We start from the raw sequence: 26,369 nt of genomic DNA, 5'->3' as shown, positions 1-26,369 counted from the left end.
GCGAGCTTTTTGCTTCTCCCCCATTTATCCATCAACTTGTTGATTTATATCAAAATAAACTCATCAACTTTTATTTTATTCTTTGAATTTTATAATCATTACCTTCATTATTTCTTTTGATGGAAAAATTGTTTCAAATTTGGTTGGCTTCTTTGTTCATTTATCATCTTTCCATCGTCTTCTAAGCATTTACTTTACTTTCTGTCACTATATCCCAGGCTGGCCTTGTGCTTTCCTAGTCCCAGCCCTGGAAACACCCATTTCCTCTAAAAGCCTTAGTTCTATTTAGTGAAGGAAGGTATTTAGAAATTAAGATCTAGGTGGTAGGTGTGCTCATTGCCACTATGATGCCTTTGCTTCTAGGCTTTCTCAGTAAGTAGAGCTAGAGAACACACAAACACACACACTCCACTTTTACTTGAACCTCATTTTTATTTTAAAGAACAGATTAACTCTGGTATTCAGACTTGGGAATTTGGCAGTCATTTTCTAGATAATGGCTGAAGTGAGCTTGTCACTTCAAGGAAAGGAACTAACAGTATTTGTTGCCAAGGATAAAATTCAGGCTTTCTACTAACATAAACTTGACAGCTTCCCAGACTTTTCTGAAGAGATGGGTGCTTATTAACAAATGTTGTGGAGTTTTTTCTTTTAATTGTGTAATGAAATATGTCAACATTTGGAAGGTCTACATAGCTCAGCGTACTAGTATTTTTTTTCAGATGACCAATGCATGATTTTACAAATACATATGTGGGTAACATATCCTTTAAAGTGTAATATAGACCAAAAGATTTTAATGGAAATGCATGCAAAAAATTAATTGATATGGTTTCAGATTCCATATTGTAGCTAACCATTAAGAAATTAGCACTTGTCAGGACTTTGCTGGTGGTCCAGTGGCTAAGACTTCGGGCTCCCAATGCAGAGGGCTCAGGTTTGATCCCTGGTCAGGGAACTGGATCCCACATGCTACAACTAAAAGATCCTGCATGCCGCAACTAAGACCTGGTGCAACCGAATAAAAAATATACATGTGTATATACGTATATATAAATAGTTTTTCTTCACATGAATGGGCTTCCCTGGTGACTAGATGATAAAAAATCTGCCTGCAATGCAGGGGACCCAGGTTGAATCACTGGGTTGGGAGGATCCCCTGGAGAAGGGAATGGCTACCCACTCTAGTATTCTTGCCTAGAGAATTCCATGGACAGAGGAGCCTGGCAGGCTACAGTCCATGGGCTCCCGAAGAATCAGACACAAATGAGTGACTAACACTTTCACTTTTCATACATATATATGTGTGTGTGTATACATGTATACACATACATGTATATGTGTGTGTGTAATTTCTATATTATATAAAAGAAATTACCACTTGTCAAGTTTTAAAGTAGTGTCAAAGAAAATATCCACTATTATCTGAAATGACTGTTAATGTACTCCTCACTTTTCTAACTATGTATCCTTTAAGGACAGATTTTCTTCATATACATCAACTAAACATATCCCAAGAGATTGAGTGCAGAAGTAGGTATGATAATCCAACTGTCTTCTAATTGACTGACTTTAAAGAGATTTAAAGGGAATTCCCTGGCAGTCTGGTTGTTAGGCCTCTGAGCTTCCACTGCAGGGAGATGGGTACTCTGGTTGGGAGCAGGGGTGGAATTTACAAAAATGTAAATAATGCCAGTTTTCATAATATATTTTTGCTGTGAAAAATACAATTATTTTTTCATTAAAATAAGTTGCTTATGTTAACATATAATGAGTTCACTGTTATTTTAAATAAATGAATAATTCTTTAAATAATTTTCTCAGTTTTAATTTCTAAGATGATAAATATTAACAGGTATCCACACAGACAAAAGATTTCGGCAGTCTTCCATAATTTATAAGGGAGTGAAGGGGGCCTGTTACCAAAATGTTTGAGAACCTTGTCTATAGTTTATTCTTCTATAGTTTATTGTATACTTTCTCCTACACGTGGGTATTTATGTTGTTTCCAGTATTTTGCATTACAGACAATGTAACAACAAATAGTTTTGTTCATCTATGTTTTTATAATGTTGTAGCTGTATCTTCAGGGGACACTCTTAGGAGAATTTACATTTCTGGCTCAAGAGATAAATGCACATGTAGTTTTACTAATAGCGCCTGTTACTCAACCATGAAAATGCAATTTACAGAGATGTGAATGGACCTGGAAACTCTTACAAAGTGGCCACTGCAGTGAGAAGCCCGTGTGCCACAACTAGAGAGCAGCCCCTGCTTGCTGCAGCTGGAGAAAGCCTGCGGGCAGCAACGAAGACCCAGCACATCCCCAAAATAAATATTAAAGTAAATAGAAAGAAAATAGAGTAGAGGACACAAATCTGGAGACACAGAAGCCATTTATAAGTGTCTATTGCAATAATCTAGTCAAAAGTGATGGTGACCTGAATTAAGGTAGAGTAGGGAGAATGGAGATTTCACAAGGCAAAACGATCAAACTCATGATCGGATTGGTATGTGAAAAAGAGGAAGAAGTCAACGGTGACTCGGATTTCTGGCTTAGGCAACTGGGTGGTCGGTCTATGGCTATCAGACGGGGCCACAACCATGGGGAAATAGCAGGCTTGAGAGAAAAAAATGATGACTGCTGCTGTAACATGTTGACAGATTAATAAACTGAGGTTAGCAGTCCCAGGTGACTGTAAGTGGCATAGCTAAACTTCCAAATCTGGTCCCTCTGACTTCAGTGTTCTTGTTGCTTCAGCACCACCACACCTCCTCCCACACGTAGAGTGGGAATGCGCACCAACCACCAGGGAGGGGAAAACTACTGGAAACGTTTATAATGGGAGTGAAATATCTTCCTGTGAGTCAAATTTGACTGAATAACAACACAAGAGGGTGTTTCCATAAGCATAATTATTAACCCTCTGCCTGTGATGACTCACACTGCCATTCTCTGGTCCTAGAGAGAAAGTATGGAGATACATTTGAGATCGGGGAATGTTTATTATGGGTTTTTCATAAGGATTACCTATGAGGCAACGTGGCAGGTGTGTACAATGAAAAGATCCTGGGATAGAGACTGGACACCTGGTGTCCAATGACGTAAACATGGACTGGACTGAAGAAGAAAATTGCTGTTTAGGGCTTCAAATCTCTGGGCCTTACCTCAGGGTGTCCAGTTCAATCAGGGCTGCTTCAGCACACCAGCCTATTCCATACTACTGGCCATGTACAGAGATAGTATAGTATGGTGGAAAGAACCTGCACTTTGGAGTTGGCAAATCTGAGTTTAAATCACGGTTCCACTGACTTCAGGCTACTTGACTGAAGGTAGCCACTTATTCTGAGTCTTGTTTTCACTCATTTGTATGGTATGTGGATGAAAGTGTCATCAAGAAAGTGCCAAGTGCATGGTAAACACTCAAGGTAAATTATCTTCCCTTGTCTTTTCTCATCTTTTGAACCTCACACACTGTTTCCCATCTCTGTCAGCTCCGGAAGAGAGTTAATAGTTTCTTTATACCCCTTCCTATTCTTTCCAATGTACATGTATCCTCTCACTGTCAGAAAAGCAAATAAAAAATATTTTGGAGCAGAGTAGACGAGCCAAATAGTACCCATTATAGCCTGATGACTCACAAAGTTTATTTTGTGATAAAAGTAGCTTGTAGCTACTCACAAGCTACACCCCAGTTGTGCATATGAGCAAATAATGTGTGTGTTCTCATATGAGTTCACCTCAGTCCTATAAACACTAATTTTTAACTATGATCCAGACATTATAGGGATACAGAGTTGGAAAAAAAAGACATTTTGCTTAGTTTTAGGTGTATTTATAGTGTGTGTTGGGCTTCCCTGGTGGCTCAGTCAGAAAAGAATCTGCCTGCAGTGTAGGAGAACCAGCTTCCATCCCTGCACTGGGAAGATCCCCTGGAGAAGGAAATGGCAACCCACTGCATTATTCTTGCCTGGAGAATTCCATGGACAGAGGAGCCTGGCAGGCTACAGTCCATGGGGTTGCAAAGAGTCGGAAACTGAGCAACTAAACCACACCACACTATATGTATGTGTTAGTATGTGTTTTGGCTGAGGAAAGGAAGGATTAGATTCATAGAACTGAGGAATATATAAGCTGAAAACAGTGATAGGGTGGAGCCAGCTTTATTGGTTCATGAGAGCAAATTGTTAAATTTTAAGAAACTTTGTGAGCTAGTTGTTAAATGTGGCCATTTTGAAAAGTTATATAAACATTATGTTAGAGTAATCCTTACAGGCAACTTGCTTTGCAAAGTTCTGAAATGTGCATATTTTAGTTCCCATTTTAGTTAAATAACATCAGTCCAACAAGACAGTTCACATTTCATTTATCACAGTATATTAACTGCAAGTAATTGCACTAAGTACAAACTTTGCTGCTGTCTCTTTGGTTCACAAATCACTATATAAATAACAGATGCACTTTATGACTTGTGATCAATCACATCACTTCTTTCACAGTGTCAGGAATTGACACTGTACAGTGATACAGCCATTGTTATTCAGTTCTTACACAGACAATAAAGTGTGTATTGTGTTGCCTCTTCTTTTACTAATGACAAAACCCACGTGACATTTTACAGAAATCAATAATCAAAAAAACAGAAATTAATAGTCAAAAAAGGGAATTAACCAAAAAAAAATGAAGCAAGGTAACAAAAAATGAGAAGACTGAAAGTGAAACTTTAATTGAACATAAAATTATAGAAGAAACAGTTGAGCATGGAAATGATACTTCTTTCATCTGCAAGGCACTAGATGTGTGTGTCCCCAGAGAAACTTTGTGAAGGCAAGCTTATTGATACCATTGAGGACAGTGGTGGTGAGGGAAAGACTGAAGGTGTCTTAGAGAAAGTAACCCTGACAAAAAACCTCACTTTAAAAAGTTTAGAGATACGTTACAATGTTGGAAGTACAAAGAATGCAATGTTGAAAGTGGATCCGAACAAAGAGAAGTAGGACCACGTTCTACTTATAGAAAAGTTGCTCACTCATATTTTAAGATATAATACAGGAAGGCAAGCACTGTTTAGATTACTCTTAATAATTTTTTACAAAGAAACAAAGCACTTTAATTCTCAATGTTTTGAATGTTTTAATTTATAATGTGCTATACCAATCAACAAGGAAAGAATAGCGTTTGAACATATAGTGCTGGGACAACTGGATATCCACATGCAAAGGAATGAAGTCAGACCCTACCTCACATCATATACAAAATGAACTCAAAATGGAACAAAGACCTATATGTAAAACCTAGAACTATAAAACTCTTAGAAGCAAACATAGATGTAAATCTTTGTGACCTTGAATATTTAAGACATCACCCCCGATTCAAAGTCACAAAGATTTACATCTACGACTGACTAACACTTCGTAAATATAACACCAAAAGTACAAGCAGTCAAAGGAAAAAAATAGGTAAATTGGTGTGCTTCATCCAGCACACCACAGGCTAGAAAGGACATCAATGATCCTATAATCTATTATCATTTTATATGTTAGGGGCATGAGACCCAGGACCTGCCCAAGGTTACAGACAGGTGAATGAATGGATGGTCAAACTTTGAATCGTGTACTGTTCTTTTACACTTTGACACCACCTCCCTGGGTATCCAGGAAAATATATTTTCCACGACATGCCAGAGTGACCATGGGCAGCGACGGTGTATAAAACAGTTGTCATCAGTTTAGCTAATAAAAAATCTCTTTTTCTCCAGAGTCCTAATAATCCTGGGTACCTCCCCTAGGGGAAAGAAGCACGAGAAGCATCAGGACACAAGAAGAAACGCGCCAGGTGCCTCTCCCTATCCTGGCAGACAGCAATAAGCAGGCTAACAAGCCATGTCTTATTTTTGGACTTTTCTCTCCTTACACCCTGAGGCATTAAAGAAGACTGGGGAGATATCCAGGCTTCTCTCTTCAATAAGGGATTAAACAAGAGACCTGGCCCCCGTGGGAGAGGATCAGGTTCAAATTTGGCCTCCAGGCCAAAACTGTCTCCTTGGCCTCAGTCACTTGGAATATTACTTCAGTATTATCTTATTTACCCAGAGTCTCTCTTGAGAGGATTATTAATAATAATAGATCTTTACTTTTAAATACAGCCCTTTACAATTTGCAAGGCCTTTGTACATGCACCATCCTGTTTGAGCCCCTTAATAGCCCTGTATGGTGAGTAGGGTAGGGGATTAGTAAACCTATTTTATAGATGAGGAAATGAGGCTCAAAGAGACAGGGTGCTCATGTTCATGAAACAAATTTTAGGACTAGAACCCAAATATACTGACACACAATTGAGTTGTCTTCGATGATGCAAAAGTACCACAGCACAGGCCTAGAAGTATTGAGAGGATTATTACTAGTTAGTCATTTGTAATAAAAAATAGATTGTTAGAAGAGAAAAGAACTTGGGCAAAAAAGATCTTTGAGAAGCCGGGTCCAGGAAACTTGTTACTAAGGAAGTGGCATGTAAGTTGGGACCTGCAGGCTAAGGAGCATTTAACCAGGAAGACACGTGCATGATGACCTGGGAACCTGAGTTAGCCAGTGTGGCTGGAGTGGCCAGAGTAAGGAGTGAGTGGCAAGGGGTGAGACCAGAGAGAGGCAGACATCAGATCACAAAGGACGTGTAGCTCATGGTAAGAAGTTGGGATTTCATCTTACAGACAGTGGGAAGCCTTGAAGGCTTTTCAACCAGGGGAGGGATATGACCCAACTTATGTCTAAAATATCACTGGCTGCTGAGAGGCACTGGAATTGTAGAAACAATATTTGAAACTGGGAAGTCTCGGAAACCCAAACAAGATGGATGCATTTGAAATATATGCCTGTTACTGTCAAATACAGTCTCTTATTTAGGCCTCACGACAACCGCGTGATGTCGGTGTTTTACAGATATTTTTTAAATTTTATAGATGAAGAAGCTGAGATTCAGAGAGGTTCAGCTTCCATATCATCCTTCCCTCTGCGTAATAATGATCATATCATATTCACTTGGTTGGTAAAGAATCCACCTGCAGTGCAGGACACCTGGGTTCGGTCCCTGGGTTGGAAAGATCCCCTGGAGAGGGGAAAGGCTACCCACTCCAGTATGCCTAGAGAATTCCATGGACTGTGTAGTCTGTGGGGTCGCAGAGAGACAGACTCAACTGAGCAACTTTCACTTTCACTTTCAATATGCCAAGTAAGGAAACAAGAGTTGGTGTCAGAGTGATTAGCATGATAAAGCTCCTGTCTAAAAGGCTTTTTCTTTTTCCAGATGAAAGAGATCAGTCTAGCACAGAACTGCTATGGTTAGAGGCTGCTGCTGCTAAGTCGCTTCAGCCATGTCTGACTTTGTGCGACCCCATAAATGGCAGCCCACCAGGCTCCCCCATCCCTGGGATTCTCCAGGCAAGAACACTGGAGTGAGTTGCCATTTCCTTCTCCAATGCATGAAAGTGAAAAGTGAAAGGGAAGTCACTCAGTCATGTCCGACTCTTCGGGTCCCCATGGACTGTAGCCTACCAGGCTCCTCTGTCCATGGGATTTGCCAGGCAAGAGTACTGGAGTGGGGTGCCGTCGCCTTCTCCTGTGGTTAGAAGAGGTTATGTCAACTAGAAAACTGTGTTTGACTCAGCACGAGAGCAGGCCATCAGAACCCCTTGATCTAGTTAGTAGGGAGCTTCCTATTCAGCAATATGAAAAATTGAAGCCCTAGAAAGGTGTCATTCTCAAGACGGAGGGGATATATGTATACATATAGCCGACTTGCTTTGTTGTACAGCAGAAACTAACACAACATTGTGAAGCAATTATACTCCAATAAAAATAAATGAATAAATTAATTTAAATGTTTAGCAATTTAAAAAAAACCATAATTGCAGATTGAAGGACTCCTTACAGGTGGTTGTGTACAAATATCCCACTGCACAGATGAAAAAACTGAAAATTAAAACTCAGAGAATGGGAGGAGCTTTCAAGTATCACCACCCAGAATGACAGTGTCAGAGTTGAGGTAGAACCAGGTCATCTGACTCCCAGCCTATAGTTCCCACAGAACTGGACTCTGCTATTTCTTTGATGGGCCCAACGATACTGGAATATGCCATATCAAATGAATTCCACGTGAGTAAAAGAATTTTGAGTAGAGGAAGGGGGCAAATCTCATTTCTGCTCCTAGGAGTTCCCTGTCAGAAACAATTGTCTTCCCACTAACAGCCTCTTAAGTCCTCGAACAAAGCCAGCTCCTAGAAAAGCTGGAGAGAGGGTTGGACTGTCCCCAGGAGTCAAGGCTCCTATTCTTCCCTCTCTGTCCCCTTTCTTCTCCAGGTGATCTCTACTCTTGAATGCATGCTTTTAGGAAAGGATATTCTGTCATGAATTAAAGAGAAGCAAATCCCCGTTAGTCAGGGTCCCTAAAGTCTGCCTCACTGCTATGTGGTGTTGTTCAGTTGCTAAGTCTTGTCCAACTCTTTGCAATTCCAAGAACTGCAGCATGCCAGACTTCCCTGTCCTTCATTATCTCCCTGAGTTTGCTCAGACTCATGTCCATCAAGGCAAGGATGCCATCCAACCACCTCATCCTCTGTCATCTCCTTCTCCTCTTGCCCTCAATGTTACCCAGCATCAGGGTCTTTTTCAATGAGTCAGCTCTTTGCATCAGGTGGCCAAAGAATTGGAACGTCAGCATCAGTCCTTCCAATGAGTATTCAAGGTTGATTTCCTTTAGGATTGACTAATTTGATCTCTTGTGGTCAAGGGACTCTCAAGAGTCTTCGCCAACACCACAATTTGAAAGTATCAATTCTTCAGTGCTCAGCCTTCTTTATGGTCCAACTCTCACATCCGTATATAACTACTGGAAAAACCATAGCTTTGACTAGATGGACTTTTGACTATATGGACTATACTGTCAGCAAAGTGATGTCTCTGCTTTTTAATACACTGTGCTGAAGCTAAGTCGCTTCAGTCATGTCCAACTCTGTGTGACCCCATAGACGGCAGCCCACCAGGCTCCCCTGTCCCTGGGATTCTCCAGGCGAGAACACTGGAGTGGGTTGCCATTTCCTTCTCCAATGCATGAAAGTGAAAAGTGAAGGTGAAGTTGCTCAGTCGTGTCCGACTCTTAGCGACCCCATGGACTGCAGCCCACCAGGCTCCTCCGTCTATGGGATTTTCCAGGCAAGAGTACTGGAGTACACTGTGACCCTTGGGCAAATCACTGCTTCTCTTGGGCCTGTTTCCTTATCTGCATAGTGAGAATACTGGACATAACTCCTGAGGGGCTTACTAGTTCTGCTCTTATGGGATCAGCACTTCTTAGTTCCCATGATTCAGTTCCCTGGAACAGAGTAGGTAGGAGATCACCTACTTTGTGATGTCTTCCCTAACACACTGACATATCTCTCATTCCCTTGGTGGTAGGCATTAAGACTTCTCCCTCTTTGTGTCCTTGGGCCTATCCACTTGATAAAAGTTCAGTAGATATTTGTTGAACTCATTAATCTTTTTTTAAACTCATTAATCTTAAATAACTTATTATAAATTCATCCCAATCAAGGGAATATATATATATTTTTAATTTTAAGGATCTTCTAATGTACCAAAGAAAATCGAGAGTGATTGTTGAGTGACACTTAGAAAAACAGTGGTGTAATTCAAGCTATGTCCAACAGGTGGCACAGTAGTCATGATCAAAGCAGTCAAGGACGTGTTCTTTACAAAAGGGACAACAGCAACTAATACTTGGGTAATGTTCATAAAACACTTTTTTAATGTATATTGTCTACATGAATTTTTAATTCCCACTTTACAAATGAAGTGGGAAATAAGGGAGCTTTCCCAAATCCCAGAATCTTTTCATTATCAATCAATTGTTCAGTCTCTAAGTTGTGTCTGACTCTTTGTGGCCCCATGGACTATAGCCTGCCAGGCTTCTCTGTCCACGGAATTTTCCAGGTAAGAATACTGGAGTGGGCTGCCACTTGTCTCCTACATTGGCAGGAGGATTCTTTACCTCTAGCACCTGAAAAGACCAGTCAATCAATTAGGTAAGTTGATTTCAAGGGTCCACCAGAGACTGTGATTTTCTTTACAAATTACCTCCCTCTTTTTTTGAAAATGTGTGTAGTGTTACTTTCAGAGCTTCATCTCTTTGGTTGAGATTTTAAATTTTAAATATTTAAATGGAGGTAGGGATGGGGGAATGTATTAAATACTTTAATTCATTTGCACTTCAGTGTAAAAAGTTTAAAACACGAATGTATTTCAAAACCACTTGACCTAAGTGGGTTGGATGGATGCAGTGAGTGTGCACAGGGCAATGGGGACCTGAAGTTCAGTTCAGTTGCTCAGTCGTGTCTGATGACTCTTCGAGACCCCATGGACTGCAGCATGCCAGTCTTCCCTGACCATCACCAATTCCCAGAGCTTGCTCAAACTCATGTCCATTGAGTCAGTGATGCCATCCAACCATCTCATCCTCTGAGGTCCCCTTTTCCTCCTGCCTTCAATCTTTCCCAGCATCAGGGTCTTTTCTAATAAGTCAGCTCTTCACATCAAGTGGCCAAAGCATTGGAGCTTCAGCTTCAGAATCAGTTCTTCCAATGAATATTCAGGGTTGATTTCCTTTAGGATTGACTGGTTTGATCTCCTTGCAGTTCAAGGGACTCTCAAGAGTCTTCTCCAACACCACAGTTCAAAAGCATCAATTTTTCAGTGCTCAGCTTTCTTTATGGTAAAATTCTCACATCCATACATGACCACTGGAAAAACCATAGCTTTGACTAGATGGACCTTAGTTAGCAAAGCAATGTCTCTGCTTTTTAATATGCTGTCTAGGTTTGTCATAGCTTTCTTCCAAGGAGCAAGCATCTTTTAATTTTATGGCTGTAATCACCCTCTGCAGTGATTTTGGAGCCCAAGAAAATAGTCTGACACTGTTTCCTTTGTTTCCCCATCTATTTGTCATGAAGTGATGAGACCAGATGCCGTGATGTTAGTTTTTGACCTGAAGAAGAGCCGCAAAGATGAGATGGCAGATAGGGGAAGGAAGAGGAATTATAGGAAGTGTCATTAACTTAATTTTGCCATAGGTTAACCTGGTTCTCTGTTGTGGTAGCCATTGCCAAAGGCCTCTATTCATCAGGGGATTTGTTATCCCAGGAATTCTAATTTGACAGTACAGTTCAGGACAGTGTAGAGTCAAGTAAGAATGCCTGGAAAATTCTCAAGAAACATTTGATGGCATCCTCTAGAGAGAAGCTAGAAAACCAAGAGTCAAATCTGGGGTCATAAGAATGAAATCTGGAGTAAAATAGTAAAATCTGAAATTCCAGATTTGGTACCTGGCATTCAGTATTAGAATCTCAGACTTTGATAGAACTGAAAGGTTAAAAATAAAGTATAAAATTTGCAAATTAGAACTTGTGTTCTAGTATAGAATCCAAGGTTGCTATTATTGAAATTCCAGAGTAGAATTTTTTTTTTTTCTTTCCAGCTGCACTACACACAGCTTGCAGAATTTTAGTTCCCTGACCAGGGGTTGAACCCAGGACACCACTGTGAATGTATTGAGTCCTAACCACTGGACCACCAGGGAATTCCCCAGAAGTAGAATTTCTGATTGTGATTTTGGAATCTAATTGTAGGATTCAAGTTCAGAGAATAAACCCTATTCTTCCAGTAGTAGAATTTTGGGGTTCCAAGTAGCAGCTGAGTTCTAACTGTAGAATGCCCAGGTTCAGAGACTAGAACCTGAAGTTTCAATAGTAGGTACAGGAATTCAGTACTCGAGTCTCAGACTTTGAATCTGGAGCCTGGAGTTCTAATAGTAAAATCTCTGGAAAAAAATAAAACAAAACTCCAGTTATGAGAGTAAAATCTAGAGGTCCCATAGCGGAATTTCAATTTCAGAGAAAGAAACCAATGGTTCCTAACTTGAATGTGGGGTTACAAGAATAGAATATGGAATTTACAATATTACTAGAACCTTGGGCTTTGAGATTGGAGCTTTAAGTTCCAATCATACAGTATTGAAGTTTGAATGCTTAGCCTGAAATCCAAGCACAGAATACGGGGTTCAGAGAGCACATGTTACATTCCAATAGAGAGAGTCTTGAGTTGTCACGGTGGAACCTAAGGTATAATATTGAATTATGAAATTCCAAAATTGAAATCTAGCATATTAGATTAGCATTAGAATCAGCCTTCAGTAGTAATAATGCTAATGGCTAATGCTAATTAAGTGCTTACTATGTGCCAAGCATTATTCTAAGTCCTTTATCTGTATGATCATTGTAATTGTCATTATTGGGCTTCCTGGGTAGTGCAGCTGGTAGAGAAGCCGCCTGCCAAGGCAGGAGACACAAGAGGTGTGGGTTCCATCCCTGGGTCGAGAAGATCCCCTGGAGAAGGAAATGGCAACCCACTCCAGTATTCTTGCCTGGAAAATCCCATGGACAGCAGAGCCCAGGGTCGCAATTAGTCAGACACGACTGAGCAGCACGCAGACACATGTGCCCAGCATTGTTCTAAGTCCTTTACCTGTATTATTATTGTTGTTGCTGTTGTTGTTATTACATATAAATGCTCACAAAAAACCTGTCAGGTGAGTACTATTATTATCATCCCTACTTTACTAATGAGGAAACTGAGGCATAGAGAGGTTAAATAATTTTCCAAAGGTCACACCTGGGAAGAACAGAGATAGTATCTGACCATAAGCAACTATGCCTCCAGAGCTCATGCTTTTAAGTACTATGAGAAGTACCTCTAGATTCTAGAGTTTGGAGGAACTTTAAATTCTATTAGTAAAACCTGAGGTTTAACTAATAGAAATTATGCCAATAGCAGCATCTTGAGTGATTTTTATGTCCAATGGTAGACTAAGGGACTCATGTAATAAAAACTGAATAAAACAGAAATGATTTCATCCTGAATTTAGAGCTCCAAATGAAGACCTCAATTTAATCTCAATAATTGGAGTTCAAAATTTTACAACCAGAATTTCAGACTCAGCTCTGAACCTTCAGGTTTAATCCTGATAATGTAATCTATTCTGTAAGTAAAGTTTATATAGTGTAATTTTAGTTTCTGAGAGTAGAACCTTGAGTTTTAACGTTTGAATTTTTCTGTGGAGACAAAGACCTAGGGTTTTAATGGCAGAATCCAGAATTAGTGGATCCTTGAGTTCCAAGGTTCAAAATTGAGATTCAAATAATGAAATCTTAAGTTGAAGTAGTAGAATGTAAAGTCCAATATTAAGATCTTGAGTTCAGGGCTTCCCTGGTGGTCCATAGGTTAAAGACGTGCCTTGTAAGGCAAGGGACGCAGGTTGGCTCCCTGGTCTGGGAAGATTCCACGTGTCATAGCACTGATAAGCCCGTGCACTACGGCTATGGAGCCGTGTGCGGGAGCTACTGAGCCCGTGCACCTAGAGCCCGTGCTCTGCAACAAGAGAAGCCGCCACAGTGAGAAGCCGTGCTCTGCAGACAGAGAGGAGCCCTTGCTCTCTGCAACCAGACAAAGCCCGCATGCAGCAAATGATGGCCCACCACAGCCAAAAAGTAAAAATAAATAAACAGATCTATTTTAAAAGGATCTTGAGTTCAGAGAGTACAAAATCACGTTCCAAAAGTAGGATATGTGATTCAAAGAATAGAATCTGGAATTCTAATGTTAGACTCTTGGGCCTTGACAAGAGATTCTGGGGTTACTGGAATATTTTAATCTAGAATCTAGGGAATAGAATCTAGTATTGCCAAAATAGATGCTATAATTCCAAAAGCAGAATCTTAGGCTTTATTTAATACTGGGATCTGTTTACCCAGGGGGAGAACGTAGGACTCACAGAATACAACCTGGAATTCTAAACATAAACTGGGTTCCCAGAGTAGAATCTATAGTTTGATAGATTAATTTTATGGAATGATAGTAGAGTATGGTTTGCATTAGTAGAATCAGATATGCTCAGTGTAGGCCTAGAAGTCCAGTGTTAGAATTTGGAGTTCACAAAATAGAACTTGGGGATTTCAGTGGAACAATCTAGAGTGCAACTGAAGGATTCTGGAATTAAAGTAGAACTTGATGGTGGATTCCATATAGTTAGTTTTCAATCCTTATCCTATGTTAATAACAAGATTGTGCCTCCACAGAAATCAGTTTCCTATCTAATGAGGGAAGGATCTTATTCAGAGAGTAGGAGTTCAACTGCCACTTTCAAATATGTGTAGAACTGAATGTAACCTCCCAATGTTACTGAAGGCTATTTGGCTGTAGATGAAAGAAGTCTTCTAAGAAAAGAGCCTAGTGATCAGACCTGTGTTATGTGCTCTGAGGCATTCCAAAGAGAAGATTCTGTCCTTGTCCTGAGAAGCTAGCCATGAATAAGACAATACAAGCCCAGTGCAGGGTAGAAAGTAATCCAGGACAAAAATGTGTAGGCTGGCATTATTGAAATGGGGGAAAGAGCTACGTGTAGGCTGCAACAATTGGAGGATCCACAGAGTAGGCATTTCAACAGATAGATAGAATTTACATAGGCAGAGGGGAGGTAGGGTATTTAGGTGGGAAAATACTAAAAGCTTATGGAAGTAGTATCTGACATGGTGTGCACCAACAATTTTCCACAAAGATATATTATGGAGTGTTTACTACTCACCAGTTACATTGTAAGCCCTGGGGAAATAAAAAGAAATCACAAGTAGTTTCCTCTGAGGAAATTACGTGGAAAAAACAATTATAATAGCTTTGGCATTAGACACACCTGGGTTTGGAAAGCAGGCTCATTAACTTAGTAGCTATGCAACTAAGCAAACACCTTTATATCTTTGAACTAGTCTCTTCTATACAAAGAAGATAATGATACCTTCCTCAGGGGTTAAGGATACAGAATATCCATAATTGTGCGTGTGTGTAAAGAGGCATGGGGGATGTATAATGATGATGATGATAGTGATGATATGCTGAGAGTCACATACAAAATGTTATGAAAACACAGAGTAAATGGCATTTCAGCTAAGTCCTGAATAATAGTAGGATGCATCTGACAATCAGAGAAGGGAAAGAGCATTTCAGAAGAAGAAGCAAAAATTATAAAATTATGGAAGCATGAGAGAGAACAATATTTTAAAAGACCTAGTCGTTGATGAGGCTGAGTAAAGGATTTGTAATGCCAGGCTAATTGCCTCTAGGTTATGGTGAAGCACTGAAGTGTTGTTAATAGGAAAGATTCACTCAACAGAAATATATTGAACAGGCTTAGAGCCTAACTGAATACTAATTAGACTAGTGTAGGAAAGATGTCTCTGCTTACATATACCTTACAAAAATTCAGCTGGGAAGAAAGATAAATAGCAACATAAGCATAGAAAGAAAGATTGGGTTTTCACCCATCAAATTTACTTACATTTACTGATCCTCTCCTTTAATCTGTGAGCTCCTTGAGAATAGAAATTATGTCTTTTCCTCCAGACCCCTTTTTGTGGAAAAACTCATACATACAGAAAGTTTAAATAAATATCCGTGAACTCAACTTCCTAGGTTTAATAATCAACATTTTGACTTATTGCTTTGAAAAAAATTTTTAACTGTGTGGAAGTTGCAGACATCATGACCCTTTACTCCTAAGAAAAAGGAAATGTTAAAATAGATCATAATACAATCATCAATTTCAGGAAATTTGACATTCATTCCAAATTTTTGTCTAATATATAGTTCAAGTGCAGATTTCACTCCTTGCCCCACTAAATCCCTTAGGTCAAGAAACAACCTCTCCACAAATATTTTCACATTTCTGCATGGTTAGGGCTGAGAAAACAAATTCTGGCAACCTGGGTTAAAAGATGACTGAATAGCAATCCTGGAGACAGAGACTTCTGGAGAATTAAAGTTTTCTCTCTCCCCATAGCTCTTTTGTCCAGAAAGGTAGTGATCACTCCAACCTCTCCCTAAATAGGATTTATTGCATTCCAGAGCAAAGATCTCTCTTCACTTCTGGAGGGAAGGATGGGCAGCTGTGAAGGCCATGCTAGATAAGCTCTAGGATTCATAAATTTGGAGTCTTTCTTACATAGTACAAACTGCACTGTATGTACAGATTACATCAGGCTCTCTTTCTGTCACCCCATGGGAAAATTGGACATAGAAAACTGGTGCTAAGATTGTTATGTCAGTAAAAACAGTTCTATTTCTGATCCAGATCCAGAGGTATCATGTTCCTCTGTGTATGTGTGTGTGTGTGTGTGTGTATAAAACTGAAAGTGGGGAAATACCTCAGACCCTGTATAGTTCAGGACTTAACACTTTATAGCTCTTCTCACCCCAGATCCAGGAACCTACTGGGGAATGACAAGTTGCATTTAGTTTCTCAAGTCTCTTTATTGTCTTTTCATATTTACCTCTTAATTTTTGGGGGGGTCACTCATGACACACATTTTTTAAGAGTTCAGACCATTTGTTTCATAGTTCCCTTCCTTCTTATAAGATTGGGGAGGGCCAACAGTACTCTTCTGTACTTTGCTTTTTTTCACTTAACAATATATCCCGGAGATTATGCTGTATCATAATAAGCTCTTGTTCTTTTTTAAAACAAAATTTTATTTATTTGTTTAAGTTACTTGGCTATGCCAGGTCTCAGTTGCAGCATATAGGATCTTCACTGCATCGTGCAGGATCCTTAGTTGTGGCATGTAGGATCTGATCTAGTTCCTTGACCAGGGATCAAACTCGGGACCCCTGGATTTGGAGTGTGGAGTCTTAGCCACTGAACCACTAGAAAAGTCCCTTCCTTACTTTTTTTTTATGGCTCCATAATCCTTCTTTGTTTGGGTATATCACATATAGTACACATATGTAGCTTATGGGGGCTTCCCAGGTGGCTCAGTGGCTCAGTGGTAAAGGAGCCTCCTGCCAGTGCAGGGTCAGGAAGATCCCCTGGAGGAGTAAATGGCAACCCACTCCAGTATTCTTGCCTGGAGAATCCCATGGACAGAGGAGCCTGGCGGGCTACAGTCCATTGGGTTGCAAAGGGTCCAACATGACTGAGCACACAAGCAGCAGCCGCAGCATGTAGCATATGAGTAGGTACTCAGTGAGTGTGTTGAGAAAGTGCATGATCCAAAAGAAAAAAAAAAGTATAAGTGAATGAGGAACAATTAAGTAGCGGAACAATGTATCATTGGGGCAGAAAATAATTTGGAGTCAGTCAAACAGACTAGAGGTACAAATCCAGCTTTCCTGTCATTGAGCAGTTTAGCATAGTAGTTAAGTAAACAAGCTCTGAGACCAGAGTACCTGGGTTTGACTCCACCACTCTACCTTGGGAAAGCTATTAAACAAATGGTGCTTTAATTCAGCTTTCTCATCTGTAAAATGAAAATAAAAAGAGCACCTACTACATAAGGTTATTGTGAGAGCTCAATAAATATTAGCTATAGTTTATAGCTATGATTTTTCTAAACTTCATTCAACAGGAAGTGTGTTGAGGACTAAGGAAGCTAATGTCTGTAGGGCACTGAGCATAGTGACTAGCACAGAGAAATAATCAATAAATTACAGCTATGAAGACTAGGGAGCAGAGAAGGATTATCGGCACTGTAAACTCTCTGAAGGTTGACTTTTATCTTGTTCACTAACTCATGCCCAAACACAATGCCTGTCACACTGGCTTTAGAGTTAGACAAATCTATTTGTGCTTAAATTCCAGCCAGGACACTTGCAAACCTTGGAATCTTGGACAAGTTCTCCAATCTTGCTGATCCATAATTTCCTCCTTGATAAAGATAATATTAGTATCTATCTCAAAGTTGTTGTTGGAATTAAATAGAATGATTGGTGAAAAGCTATCCAATTTCACCCTAGATGATGACTTTTAAAAAGTAAAGCTGATGGCTACCCTTGTATGTATGCATTACAAAATATTTTAATGATTTATTCAGGTGGTAGCCATGAGAATGTGACTCGGAGAATTCCAACCAGGGAGGGTATTTGACCAAGACTCTGGTTGCTGAATTGTGAAATCCATTGCCACATTTGTACTGTATGCCTTCCAAGGGCTGACCCAATTACTGAGTATGGCAGAATACTAAGGCAGGTCTGTATCTGGAAGACATAGGACTCCTCTGATCACTGATTTTGGCTTGGGGATTCCATATGGCTTTGCCAAACCTTCCTCTAATTGTAACGAAGTCTGGGGGGTGTCTTTTCTTCTCTCTTTCACTTAGGGTCAGATTTATATGGTAGTCTGACAGCAATCCCAGCCTGTCCCAGTTCTCTGCCTGTTCTCTTTCACAGAGGAATCCCCCCCTAATAAATCTTGTGTATGATAATCCCATCTTGGATTCTTTGAGGACCCACACTAATAACCGCCTTGGAAAAGGGGATTTACTCACTTAAACATAGTGAGTGTGCGCCTCTTTAATGCTGGAGGTCATGATTAGCATATTTAAATCCAGATGTTGGCTGAATTTTATTTTGGAAGGAAAATGACTCAGAGAGGAAAGAAACATTGTAAAGGTCTGACCCTCAGTCACTTTCTACTCCTGGTCCTCTGCTTATCTTCCACAGATGTTACCCCCAATAGATTTATTGCATTTTATCTCTGTCTTGCTTCCAGGGGGACTCCAACCAACACAGCCATCCAGAGGGGGAGAATGCCTAGCTCTTAAAAAGTGTTCTATATAGAATTAAGGAGAAAAACTGGAGTCAGGGTGGATGAGGGTGTGTGTGCAGATGGGCTATTAGTGCCATTTCCCACTTTGCCTTTAAAACAATACCTGGATGTTGCCTTAAAGGTCCGGGAGTGAGCGACGAGTATGGAAACAGAACTCAAAATCTGGTGCAATGGGTCAGGGTACCCGCAGTCTCTATTGGACTGAGGTGCAGAGTCCTCTCTGAGTCCAGCTTTTATTTCTAATTGCAGACTACAAAACTTTCTTTGATCTTTCTTTCCCAAGACACTACACTGACATAGTCCTGCTCTCCTTGTTTTTACCCCAGGCCATTCCTTTCTGGGAAAATCTTGGGAACAATCAGCAAGTACAAAGGCAGTGTTCATACCTGACCCGGCGTTCCAAAGTCCATGCTTTCATGATTCCCATCATAATCCCTTCTGGGGTCTGGCCTTGGGGTTTGTAACAAGATCATTATTCTAAGAAAAACATGAAGAATAATCATTACATAGTTTCTTAACTTGTACTGTTTTTCCAAGTGCTATTTTTGTGAAATTGCTCAAGGCTGTGAAAGCACATTATTAGGAATTCCCACTACACTTGGAGACCAGTATATGCAAACTTGAGTTGAAAGTAGCCGAAATTAAGTTCTTCTAATCCATTGAACAAGCTCATCTGTGATATAAAAAGTGATTATGTAGTTTAATAAATTACAGATCATGATGGGATGATGTCTTGGGGAACAGAACACAACCAAAGCTGTGGAACACTTCACATTCTCATGCCTTGGGGGTGTTTTGTTTGAATTTATTGGCTGTGCTGGGTCTTAGTTGTGGCATATGGGCTCTTTAGTAGCAGGGTGCGTGAGTGCTAAGTCGCTTCAATTGTGTCCAACTCTTTGTGACCCTATGGACTGCAGCCCACCAGACTCCTCTGTCCATTAGATTCTCCAGGCAAAAATACTGGAGCGGATTTCCATGCCCTCCTCCGGGGGATCTTCCCGACCTAGGAATCGAACCCGAGTCTCTTATGTCTCCTTCATTGACAGGCAGGTTCTTTACCACTAAGGCCATCTGGAAAGTCCTAGTAGTATGCAGAGTCTTTTAGGAGCAACATGTGGGATCTAATTTCCTGACCAGGAGTCAAAGCCTGGCCCCCTGCACTGGGAGCGTGTAATCTTAACCACTCAACCACAAGCCCTGCCTTGGGTTTCGGCTCTACGTATTTTATTGTGCGTGGGCGCTAAGTCACTTTCGTCGTGTCTGGCTCTTTGCCACCCTGTGGACTGTGGCCTACAAGGCTCCTCTGTCTATGGGATTTTCCAGGCAAGAATACTGGAGTGGGCTGCCATGCACTCCTCAAGGGGATCTTCCCAACTCAGGGACGGAGCCTGGGTCTCTTATGTCTCCTGCATTGGCAGGCAGGTTCTTTACCACTAGCACCACCCAGGCAATAAGGTTAAGGAAATGAATCTCAAGCCAATTGCCAAATCAGTTTCATTGTTCTTCGTTATTGCCCAAAATATATCTCAAGCCTCTGAGGGGGAAAAAAAAGTAAGATAAAAGGTAAAATACTATGACAGATTCATGTTGATGTATGGCAGAAACCAATGCAACATTCATTGTAATGTAATTATCTTTTAGTTAAAAACACATAGATTAAAAAAATAAACAATCCTCCAAGAATGTAAAAAAAAAAGATAAAATAATACAGGTGGCAAGGTAAAAATACTCTTGTAACCTTTATGAATGTCAGGGCTGGGTGGCCCCTGGTGTAGGAAAAACTTGCCTCCGGCAGATACCACAGAGCCTAAGGAAGCCATCTCTGTCCTATTTGCTGTCCCACTTGCTCAAGGAGCTGTGTGTGGGACAGATAGCCCAACATCACTGTAAGAGTTAATTATATAAAATGAGCATTGGGAAATTAACCATTGGCCTAGATTCTGGCTCCCTGGATACAGTCACCATCAAGATATCCTGAACTTGGTGATCAGTCAGTCCACAAAGGATATACAAGATATGAATGTTCTTATACTCATTTTGTGAAAGAAAAAAAATTACACTTTCACAAACATTTTTTCTTATCTACATAAGGGAACTTTGATTTCTTATATTGCTTGGTACATATTTTGGAAAAAATCCACCTTACAGTATTCAGTCATAATAGAAGCCTGACAGTCAAAATAGAAGCCTGAAGCTCGAGTGAATGAATGAAGTAGCAAAAACTAGATTTAAATTTATATCTGACTCCCAAACCAGTTTTCCTTTCACCTGACCGTGATGTACCAAAAAGAAGGCTGAGTGCAGAATTTATGCTTTTGAACCGTGGTGTTGAGACTCTTGAGAGTCCCTTGGACTGCAAGGAGATCAAACCAGTCAATCCTAAAGGAGATGAATCCTGAATATTCATTGGAAGGACTGGTTCTGAAGCTGAAGCTCCAATACTTTGGCCACCTGATGCCAAGAGCCAACTCATTAGTAAAGACCCTGATGTTGGGAAAGATTTGAAGGCAGGAGGAGAAGGGGATGACAGAGGATGAGATGGTTGGATGGCATCACAGACTCGATGGACATGAGTTTGACCAAGCTCTGGGAAATGGTGAAGGACAGGGAAGCCTGGCGTGCTGCAGTCCATGGGGTCGCAAAGGGTCGTCGGACATGACTGAGCGACTGAACAACGACAACAATGATGTTATTTATAAGCAGTCCTTTTCTAATCCTGTGCAAATTATTCTGTCAGAGGAATAAATGCTAGTAAGTAAAATAGAAAACAATCATTTTGGTGCAAAGCTAAAGCACAGAACTCTCCATAAATGTTAAACAGCAATGATAGAAATTCACCTATGTCAGTGCGCAGGGATTCACACAGAATCCCTAGGGGGAGAAAAGACCATTAAAATCATCAAATCTAAGGAAATATGTTCAGGTAGTAGAACTGCTAGAACTCACAGTGCTCTTTGCAAAACGTCACAGATTACTGACAGCTAATATTACATAGAGATGATGCCACTAGCAGATGCCATGGTGTACTGGGAAGGAGCAGACTTTAAAGTCTCACAGATCTGAATTTTCCATTTGCTAGCTTGTGACCTTGAATGAGTGAGTTAACCTTTCTGTGCCTCTGATCCCTCATCTGAAAAATGGGGAAATCTCCATTTCAGGGTTGTTAAGGATTACTTTTGACAGATGTAATGCTAATACCTTGACAAATGGTAGCTACAGGTCCATAATTTCATATGTAAAGTGCTCAGGAGCCAGCTTTTTTTCCCCAGAATTAGTATTTTGGGATAAAGAAATGTAATATGGGACATATGTCTTACAAGTAACACTCCAGCTGAATCTGAGGCAGTACCCTATAATCCAACACTTTTATATTTCTGCAGCATTTGCACCAAGTTTATTAAAAATATACTTTTCTCTCAAACTGTCTTGAATTTAGTTGAGGTTTTGGACTTGTAGATAAGGGACTGTAAACATGTATTATTATTATTTGAAGATAATATGAGTGCTACATATATGTAGGTCTCCATAGCTTAAGGAAAATACATATATTTTTATGAGGGATGCTGTTAGTACCAACTCAAATCCTTTTTTACTAGTTGATGCATCCATCCTCCAGCTCCTGCCAGTGGTGGCTGACAATAACTCATGGTTGTTCCCTTTCTGGAACTTGTTCTCAAGCAAGGAGGAGCCATCTCTTTTGGCAGTAAAGGAAGTGGGGAGAAGAACTGTCAATGACTGACATAATCCTTTGCCTCAAAAGACTAATGGGGCACAGTTCTTATTTCAGAGTTTCTCGGTGGAATTAGAACAATACCAGTCTTTGAATCCACATCCTTCTTTAGTTTTTCTTCCCTCTCCTATGCTGCTCTATCTCTCTTTTCCTAAAAGCAGAGCCCTCATGTTCTGCTGCTAGAGAACCTAACCTAAGACATTTGGAGTCAAGAGTAGTCCTAGAAAGGAGATTCTAGGGATGGATGTTGATTCTGAAGTTGGATGACACAAGGACTGGATGGCAATGTGATAGATGGAATATGAGATTTCCTGGCATCAGTTCAGTTCAGTCACTCAGTCGTGTCCAACTCTTTGTGACCCCATGGACTGCAGCATGCCAGGCTTCCCTGTCCACCACCAGCTCCCAGAGCTTACTCAAAGTCACGTCCATTGAGTCACTGATGACATCCAACTACTGCATCCTCTGTTGTTCTCTTCTCCTCCTGCTTTCAATCTTTCCCAGCAAAGATTTTTATCTGTAGTCAATTGGGATGGAATATAGGAGGAAGGAAGGCTTCCCAGGTGGCGCTAGTGGTAAAGAACCCACCTGCCAGTGCAGGAGATGGAAGAGCCACGGGTTCCACCCCTGGGTCAAGAAGGAGAGCATGGCAGGGGGAGGGCATGGCAACCCACTCCAGTATTCTTGCCTAGAGAATCCCACGTACAGAGGAGCCTGCTGGGCTACAGTCCTTGGGGTTGCAAAGAGTTGGACACAACTGAAGCAACAGCATGCACAAGCGGAAGGAAGGGGATGCTCAGTCTAGGTGGAGCAATGTCTAAGACATTTAACAAATATATGAGAAATAGCAATATAAGGATTGTGGAAGTGGGTGACTGTTGCTAAGAGTCTGATGAAAGACTGATAAAATAAAATGACCTAAGATCTATTAACCAACAATTTAAAGCAAAGGCCCTCACTGTTAGCTTTTAAAGAGACCCTCATCTCTTGCAGTCAGTGATCAGGTAATTAATTAATTATCAGTCAGAATTTTAAGAAAGAGAGAATTTCAGAAGGCCAAATTCTCAGTGTAAGAAAGTCTCCTTATAAGACTTGAGTTTTGATGGAAAAGAAGTAGGACCTTAAGATCTGGGGTGAAGATATCTAGGTAGATTCATCTGGGATGCCTGAATCCCAAGATTCCTCTGAATCCTCTGGCACAGGTAGGAAGATAAAGGCCCATGTTTCCCAATTTTGTAGGTACATTAAAAAACAATGCAAGTAGTCCTTAGGACCTACTCTGATTTCTCCTCCTGACCCCAGACTCCTAACTAGGATTAAATAGCCCAAGTAGGCAAGATTATATCCCCAGATAGCTATAGGACATGACTTACATGTATGGCAATTACCAGTAAAGTATGCCTGAGGACTGGATATATGGGGTGGAATTTAAGGCTGAATAAAGATGAAGAAGCTCTATACAGTCAGCAAAAACAAGACCGGGAGCTGACTGCGGCTCAGATCATGAACTCCTTATTGCCAAATTCAGACTTAAATTGAAGAAAGTGGGGAAAACCACTAGACCATTCAGGTATGACCTAAATCAAATCCCACACAATTATACAGTTCAAGTGAGAAATAAATTTAAGAGACTAGATCTGATAGACAGAGTGCTGGATGAACTACAGATGGAGGTTTGTGACATTGTACAGGAGACAGGATCAAGACCATCCCCAAGAAAAAGAAACGCAAAAAAGCAAAATGGCTGTCTGAGGAGGCCTTACAAATAGCTGTGAAAAGAAGAGAAGTGAAAAGCCAAAGGAGAAAAGGAAAGATATACCCATTTGAATGCAGAGTTCCAAAGAATAGCAAGGAGAGATAAGAAAGCCTTCCTCAGTGATCAATGCAAAGAAATAGAGGAAAATAATAGAATGGGAAAGACTAGAGATCTCTTCAAGAAAATTAAGAGATACCAAGGGAACATTTCATGCAAAGATGGGCTCAATAAAGGACAGAAATGGTATGGACCTAACAGAAGCAGAAGATATTAAGAAGAGGTGGCAAGAATACACAGAAGAACTGTACAAAAAAGATCTTCATGACCCAGATAATTATGATGGTGTGATCACTCACCTAGAGCCAGATATCCTGGAATGTGAAGTCAAGTGGGCCTGAGAAAGCATCACTACGAACAAAGCTAGTGGAGGTGATGGAATTCCAGTGGAGCTATTTCAAATCCTGGAAGATGATGTTGTGAAAGAGCTGCACTCAATATGCCAGTAAATTTGGAAAACTCAGCAGTGGCCACAGGACTAGAAAAGGTCAGTTTTCATTCCAATCCCAAAGAAAGGCAATGCCAAAAAATTCTCAAACTACCACACAGTTGCACTCATCTCATACTCTAGTAAAGTAATGCTCAAAATTCTCCAAGCTAGGCTTCAGCAATACGTGAACCATGAACTTCCAGATGTTTAAGCTGGTTTTAGAAAAGGCAGAGGAAGCAGAGATCAAATTGCCAACATCTGTTGGATCATCAAAAAAGCAAGAGAGTTCCAGATAAACATCTATTTCTGCTTTATTGACTATGTTGAAGCCGTTGACTGTGTGAATCACAATAAACTGTGGGAAATTCTAAAAGTGATGGGAATACTAGACCACCTGACCTGCCTCTTGAGAAACCTGGATGCAGGTCAAGAAGCAACAGTTAGAACTGAACATGGAACAACAGACTGGTTCCAAATAGGAAAAGGAGTGCATCAAGGCTGTATGTTGTCACCCTGCTTATTTAACTTATATGCAGAGTACATCATGAGAAATGATGGGTTGGAGGAAGCACAGCTAGAATCAAGATTGTGGGGAGAAATATCAATAACCTCAGATAAGCAGGTGACACCACCCTTATGGCAGAAAGGTAAGAAGAACTAAAGAGCCTTTTGATGAAAGTGAAAGTGGAGAGTGAAAAAGTTGGCTTAAAGCTCAACATTCAGAAAACTAAGATCATGGCATCCGGTCCCATCACTTCATGGGAAATAGATGGGGAAACAGTGGAAGCAGTGTCAGACTTTATTTTTCTGGGCTCCAAAATCACTGCAGATGGTGACTGCAGCCATGAAACTAAAAGACACTTACTCCTTGGAAGGAAAGTTATGACCAACCTAGACAGCATTTTAAAAATCAGAGACATTACTTTGTCAACAAAGGTCCACCTATTCAAGGCTATGGTTTTTCCAGTGGTCATGTATGGATGTGAGAGTTGGACTATAAAGATAGCTGAGTATCAAACAATTGATGCTTTTGAACTGTGGTGTTGGATAAGACTCTTGAGAGTCGCTTGAACTGCAAGGAGATCCAACCAGTCCATCCTAAAGGAAATCAGTCCTGAATATTCATTGGAAGGACTGATACTAAAGCTGAAATTCCAATACTTTGTCCACCTGATGCGAAGAGCGGATTCATTTGAAAAGATCCTGATGCTGGGAAAGATTGAGGGCAGGAGGAGAAGGGGATGACAGAGGATGAGATGGTTGGATGGCATCACCGACTCAATGGACATGAGTTTGGGTGAACTCCAGGAGTTGGTGATGGACAGGGAGTCCTGCTGTGCTGCAATTTGCGGGGTCGCAAAGAGTCGGACAAGACTGAGCGACTGAACTGACCTGAAAGGAGAGTTGGTCAGTATCAGGACACTCTGCTGTGACACAGGATTTAACACAGCAAGGGCCCCTAAAAGATGGTTCTATACACTGCCAGGATGGCTCTTTCCAACTTGAAAAAAGTGATAGCTACATCCACATTAAATAAATAGAGATGCCAGAATTGCCATGGTAAACTGTGGTGAAAGAAATCAAAACATTCAATAAAGTGGGTCTGTAATAATGGGTCTATTATTTAAGATGGAAAAAGACCACCAGTAGATCATGCTTCTTGGAAAGGCCTGGAGGACACTCTGTTTATCAGGTACAACAA

At 40.5% G+C, this 26,369-nt stretch overlaps 1 protein-coding gene across 1 annotated transcript in view; it reads right to left on the bottom strand.

Moving 5' to 3' along the window:
• SCP2 (sterol carrier protein 2) overlaps window positions 1–18,981 on the bottom strand; it is a 981,293-nt gene extending 962,312 nt beyond the window's left edge. The window contains exon 1 of the mRNA XM_069591914.1: window positions 18,779–18,981. The gene's annotated coding sequence lies outside the window, so the exon portion shown is untranslated. The remainder of the gene's footprint in view (window positions 1–18,778) is intronic.
• Window positions 18,982–26,369: the final 7,388 nt, after the last annotated feature.

This window comes from Ovis canadensis, chromosome 1, assembly GCF_042477335.2.
Source record: "Ovis canadensis isolate MfBH-ARS-UI-01 breed Bighorn chromosome 1, ARS-UI_OviCan_v2, whole genome shotgun sequence".
Taxonomy (NCBI): Eukaryota; Metazoa; Chordata; class Mammalia; order Artiodactyla; family Bovidae; genus Ovis; species Ovis canadensis.
Note: the sequence above shows the minus strand (reverse complement) of the source record. Positions and strands in the feature narration are given on the sequence as shown.